Raw genomic sequence first — 6,844 nt, forward strand, 5'->3', positions numbered from 1 at the left:
AGGATTTCTGTAAAAGTGGAGTGCGGAACTTTCACTCTTTAAAAAGCCGCCCTGTGGGACAATTCTAGAAAGTATCCCTTCAAAGCTGGGCTGCCTGAAGAGAGCATTCGGAGCCGGATAAAACAACAGTGAGGAGCGAACTGGTACAAGACTGTCACTGGAGTTGGGAGCAGTGCGAGGGGATGAACAAGAATTGCGCACCATGAAATCAGCGGGATTAAAAGTGATTTTCCTTCACTGCATTTCCAACAAGATGTTAAATGCTTGGCAATTACGGAGTTCTTCACCATCAGAGGAAGTGACTGAGAGCTGGTCTTGTAGAGGTAAGCAAGATAGTCAGTGGAATATCCGTGCCACAACTAACACCGCCTATTTCCAGCATCGTAAACTCACCTGACTGCCCTTGCCTCAGCTCATCCGCTGCTGAAACCCTCATCCATGCCTTTGTTACCTCGAAACTTGACTTCCAACACACTCCTGGCTGGCCTCCCACATTCTACCCTATGTAAACTTGAGGTCATCCAAAGCTCGGCTGCCCATGTCCTAACTCGCACCAAGTCCCATTCACCCATCACCCCTGAGCTCACTGACCTACATTGGCTCCCGGTTAAGCAACGCCTCGATTTCAAAATTCTTATCTTTGTTTTCAAATCCCTCCATGGCCTCGCCGCTCCCTATCTCTGTAACCTCCTCCAGCCCTACAACCCCCCCGAGATATCTGCGCTCCTCTAATTCTGGCCTCTTGAGCATCCCTGATTATAATCGCTCAACCATTGGTGGCCGTGCCTTCTGTTGCCTCGGCCCTAAGCTCTGGAATTCCCTGCCTAAACCTCTCCGCCTCGCTACCTCTCTTTCCTCCTTTAAGACGCTCCTTAAAACCTACGCTTTGATCAAGCTTTTGGTCACCTGCCCTAATTTATCCTTATGTGGCTCAGTGTCAAGATTTATTTGCTGCTCCTGCGAAGTACCTTGGGAGGTTTCACTACATTAAAGGCACAAGTTGTTGTGATAAGCATTCTGCTGAACAAACACAAAAACTGACAAGAACGTCTAAAAATGAGTTGGATACAGTTAAAAAAATAATGGCCATATCTTGTGTACCGCCATACCGCCTTTGAAATATACCGCAAGTTAATGGTGAACTGGCGGCCTGTCAAGGTACTCGGGAACGACGCTGCTGGCCGCAGTGTTTGGGCCAATAATCCACAACAGGTAAAGCTGGAACTCAGTGAAATAAGCACTTTTCTTGAAAGATATCACAAAGTGACAAGGCAGACTAAAAATGACCTGCTGAGTGTTTTCAGCATTTTCTGTTTTTATTAAAAATTGAAAGTTCAGTGAAAAGCTAGCAACCTACGACAGAGAAATCTTTAACTCAATGAAATGACTGAATTGACAGATTGAAAGAATGATGGATGGAATGACTGAATGTCAGAATGAATTAATAACTGAATGAACGACTGAATGAAAGAGTCTCAGAGTCATAACGGCACAGAAGGAGGCCATTTGGCCCATCGAGTCCGTGCCGGCTCTCTAGAGCAAGCCAGTCAGTCCCATACCCCCGCTCTATCCCCATAACTCTGCAAGTTCATTTCCCTCAAGTGCCTATCCAGTCCCCCCTTGAAAGCATTGTGTCTCCATTGGCAGCGAGTTCCAGATCATCACCACTCGCTGCATAAAAAAGTTTTCCCTCACATCCCCCCTCTATCTCTTGCCCAAAACCTTAAATCCATGTCCCCTAGTCCTTGTACCATCAACTTGTAGGAACAGCCTTTCCACATCTAGCCTATCCAAACCCGTCATAATCTTGTACACCTCGATCAAATCACTCCGTAACCTTCTTTGCTCTAATGAAAACAAATCCAGCTTCTCCAACCTGTCCTGGTAGCTAAGATCCCCCATCCCCAGAACCATTCTGGTAAATCTCCTCTGCACCCTCTCAAGGGCCTTCACATCCTTCCTAAAGTGTGGTGACCAGAACTGGGCACAGTACTCCAGTTGTGGCCTAACCAGCGCTTTATAAAGGTTCAGCATAACTTCTCTACTTTTGTACTCAATACCTCTATTTATGAAGCCCAAGATCCCATATGCTTTGCTAACCACTCAATATGTCCCGTCACCTTCAGGGACCTATGCACATTAACTCCCAGGTCCCTCTATCCCTGCACACTCTTTAAAACTGTGCCATTAAGTGTATATTGCCTCTTCCTGTTCCTTCTGGCAAAATGCATCACCTCACACTTGTCTGTATTAAATTCCATCTGCCACTTGTCTGCTCATTCTGCTAGCCTTTCTATGTCCTGTTGCAGTCGATTGGTATCATCCTCACTGTTTGCCACACCTCCAAGTTTGGTGTCATCGGCAAATTTAGAAATTCTACTCTGTATTACAATATCCAGGTCATTTATATACATCAAAAAAGCAGTGGCCCCAGCACTGACCCTTGGGGAACACCACTGTCTACCATCCTCCATTCTGAAAAACAGCCATTTACCACAACTCTCTGTTTTCTGTCCTTAAGCCAATTCCTTATCCAAGCTGCCACTGACCCATCTATTCCCATGAGCCTCAATTTTGTTAACCAGCCTTTCATGTGGTACTTTGTCAAATGCCTTCCTAAAATCCATGTAGACAACATCCATTGCATTCCCTTCATCAATCCTCCCTGTTACTTCATTAAAAAATGCAATTAGTTTCGTCAAACACGATCTGCCTTTACAAATCCGTGTTGGCACTCCTTAATTAGCTTAAACCTCTCCAAGTGCCCATTAATTTTTTCCTTGATTATTGTTGCTAAAACTTTACCCACCACTGATGTTAAACTGACCGGCCTGTAGTTACTAGGATTGTCCTTACACCCTTTCTTGAACAATGGTGTCACATTTGCCACTTTCCAATCCTCAGGCACCTCCCCCACATCTAGAGAAGATTGGAAAATTATGGCAAGCCCTTCCGCTATCTCCTCCCACAATTCCCTTAGCAACCTGGGATGCAAGCCATCTGGACCAGGTGACTTATCCACTCTAAGCATACCCAGCCTTTCTAGTACATCCTGTCTATCAATTTTCACCCCTTCCATTGCTTCTACCTTTTCCACTTCTGCTGATATTTTGTCAGCATCCACCTCCTTAGTAAACACCGATACAAAGTCCTCATTGAGTATTCTAGCCTTGCCCTGCACCTCTAAGCATATATCACCTTCTTTGTCTCTAATGGGCCCCACCCCGCCTCTTACAACCTGCTTACTGTTTACATGCCGGTAGAAGATTTTTGGGTTCCCTTTTATGTTAACCGCCATTCTGCTCTCATATTCTCTCTTTGCCAATCTTATTTTCATCTTTACTTCCCCTCTCAACTTACTGTATTTGGTCTGGTTCTCCCTTGAAGAATTCACCTGACATGCATCGTACACTCTCTTTTTTTGTTTCATCATCTTCTCTATCTCCCCCGTCATCCAAGGAGCCCTTGCTTTGGTTCCCTTACCCTTCCCTCTTGTTGGAATGTACCTAGCTTGTACTTGGAACATCTCCTCCTTAAAGATCACCCATTGTTCTGTTATAGTTTTTCCTGTCAGTCTTTGGTTCCATTTTACCCTGGCTAGATTTTAGCCCAGAATGTGCTCCCCTCCTCCAATCCCCACACACTGACTCCTGCCCTGCCATTGGCCCAGAGGCTGCTCACCTAATCCAATCCCCACACACTGACTCCTACGCTGCCATTGGCCCAAAGCCTGCTCCCCTCCTCCAATCCACATACACTGAATCCTGCCCTGCCATTGGCCCAGAGGCAGCTCACATCCTCCAATCCACATACACTGACTCCTGCCCTGCCATTGGCCCAGAGCCTGCTCACCTAATCCAATCCCCACACAGTGACTCCTAACCTCCCATTGGTCCAGAGGCTGCTCACATCCTCCAATCAATACATAAAAACATAATATAAGAACATAAGAACATAAGTAGGAGCAGGAGTAGGCCATACGGCCCCTCGGGCCTGCTCCACCATTCAATAGGATCATGGCTGATCCGAACCTAGACTCACGTCCACGTCCCTGCCCTCTCCCCGTAACCCCTAATTCCCTTATCAGATAGGAAACTGTCTATCTCCGTTTTAAATTTATTTAGTGTCGCAGCTTCCACAGCTCTCTGAGGTATGAAATTCCATAGATTTACTACCCTCTGAGTGAAGAAGTTTCTCCTCATCTCAGTTTTGAAAGGGCAGCCCCTTATTCTAAGATTATGCCCCCTAGTTCTAGTCTCACCAATCAGTGGAAACATCCTCCCCGCATCCACCCGATCAAGCCCGCTCATAATCTTATATGTTTCGATAAGATCGCCTCTCATTCTTCTGAATTCCAATGAGTAGAGGCCCAACCTACTCAACCTTTCCTCATAAGTCAACCCCCTCCTCTCCGGAATCAACCGAGTGAACCTTCTCTGAACTGCCTCAAGAGCAAGTATATCTTTTCTTACATATGGAAACAAAAACTGTATGCAGTATTCCAGGTGTGACCTCACCAGTACCCTGTATAACTGCAGCAAGACTTCCCTGCTTTTATACTCCATCCCCCTTGCAATAAAAGCCAAGATTCCATTGGCCTTCCTGATCACCTGCATACTAACCTTCTGTGTTTCATGCACCAGGACCCCCCAGATCCCTTTGTACTGGAGCACTTTGCAGTTTCTTTCCATTCAGATAATAACTTGCTCTTAGATTTTTTCTGCCAAAGTGCATAACCTCACACTTTCCAACATTTATATTCCATCTGCCAAATTTCTGCCCAGTACTCACTTAGCCTGTCTATGACCTTTTGCAGGTTTTTTTATGTCCTCCTCTCTCAATGCTTTCCCTCCCATCTTTGTATCTTCGGCAAACTTGGATACGTTGCACTTGGTACCCTCCTCCAAATCGTTAATATAGATTGTAAAGAGTTGGGGTCCCAGCACTGACCCCTGCGGAACACCACTAGTTACTGATTGTCAACCCAAGAATGACCCATTTATCCCCACTCTCTGTTTTCTGTTAGATAGCCAATCTTCCACCCATGCCAGTATATTACCCCCAATCCCGTGATTTTTTATCTTGTGCAGTAATCTTTTGTGTGGCACCTTGTCAAATGCCTTTTGGAAGTCCAAATACACCACATCCACTGGTTCCCCTTTATCCACCCTGTTTGTTACGTCCTCAAAGAATTCGAGCAAATTTGTCAAACATGACTCCCCCTTCATAAAACTATGCTGACTCTGTCCGTTTAAGTTATGCTTATCCAAGTGTCCTGTTACTGCTTCCTTAATAATGGACTCCAACATTTTACCAACCACAGATGTTAGGCTAACTGGTCTATAGTTTCCAGCCTTTTGTCTACCTCCCTTTTTAAATAAGCGCATTACATTAGCAGTTTTCCAATCTTCTGGGACCTTTCCTGAATCCAGGGAGTTTTGGAAAATTACCACCAATGCATCCGCAATCCCTAACGCTACTTCTCTCAAGACACTAGGATGTAAGCCATCAGGTCCAGGGATTTATTCGCCTTAAGTCCCATTATCTTACCGGGGAGACGGCAGGGAATTGGACGTGAGTCTATATTCAGATCAGCCATGATCCTATTGAATGGCGGAGCAGGCCCGAGGGGCCGTATGGCCTACTCCTGCTCCTATTTCTTATGTTCTTATGTACCATCTCCTTAGTGGTTTTAATCATGTTTAGCTCCTCCCCCCATAACCCCCTTTTTGTCCAGTGTTGGGATATTTTTAATGTCCTCTACTGTAAAGACTGATAGAAAATAATTGTTCAGCGTATTTGCCATCTCCATGTTTCCCACTACTAATTTCCCGGTCTCGTCCTCTAAGGGACCAACATTCACTTTAGCCACCCTTTTTCTTTTTATATAACTGTAGAAACTCTTGCTATCTGTTTTTATATTTTTTGCTAGTTTACTTTCCTAATCTATCTTCCCTTTCTTAATTAATCTTTTAGTTATTCATTGCTGGCTTTTAAGTGCTTCCCAATCTTCTATCCTCCCACTAGATTTGGCTGCTTTATATGCCCTTGTTTTCAGTCGGATACTGTCCTTTATTACTTTACTTAGCCACGGATGGCTGTCTTTTTTTTACGCCGCTTTTTCCTCAGTGGAATATATTTTTCTTGAAAGTTGTGAAATATCTCCTTGAATGAACACCACTGCTCATGTACCAATACGATATCACATTGCAATATTTTAGTCACTTTCAATGCAATAGCACATTGCAATGGAATATCACTTTGAAATATAATCGTCACTAGCAATTCAATAAAACATTGCAATGGAATATTACTTTGCAATATAATAGTCATTTGCAATGCAATAGCATATTGCAATGGAATATCGCTTTGCCATATAACCGTCCTTTGCAATGCAATACAACATTGCATTGGAATATCGCTTTGCAATATAATCGTCATTTGCAATGCAATAGAACATTGCAATGTAATATAACATTGCAATATAATTGACATTTGCAATGCAATAGCACATTGCAATTGAATATCACTTTGCTATTTAATAGTCATTTGCAATGCAATAGCACATTGGAATGCAATGTTGCTTTGCAATATAATAGTCATTTGCAAGGCAATATAACAATGCAATGGAATATCACTTTGCAATATAATAGTCATTTGAAATGCAATAGCAAATTGCAATGGAATATACATTTGCAATATAATAATAATTTGCAATGCAATAGAACATTGCAATGGAATAACATTTTGCAATATTATAGTCATTTGCAATGCAATAGCGCATTGCAATGGAATATCACTTTGCAGTATAATATTCACTTGCAATGCAATAGAAATTTGCATT

The sequence above is a fragment of the Somniosus microcephalus genome, chromosome 30 (genome assembly GCF_052327205.1).
Source record: "Somniosus microcephalus isolate GS21.2 chromosome 30, FLI_Smic_1.0, whole genome shotgun sequence".
Lineage (NCBI taxonomy): Eukaryota > Metazoa > Chordata > Chondrichthyes > Squaliformes > Somniosidae > Somniosus > Somniosus microcephalus.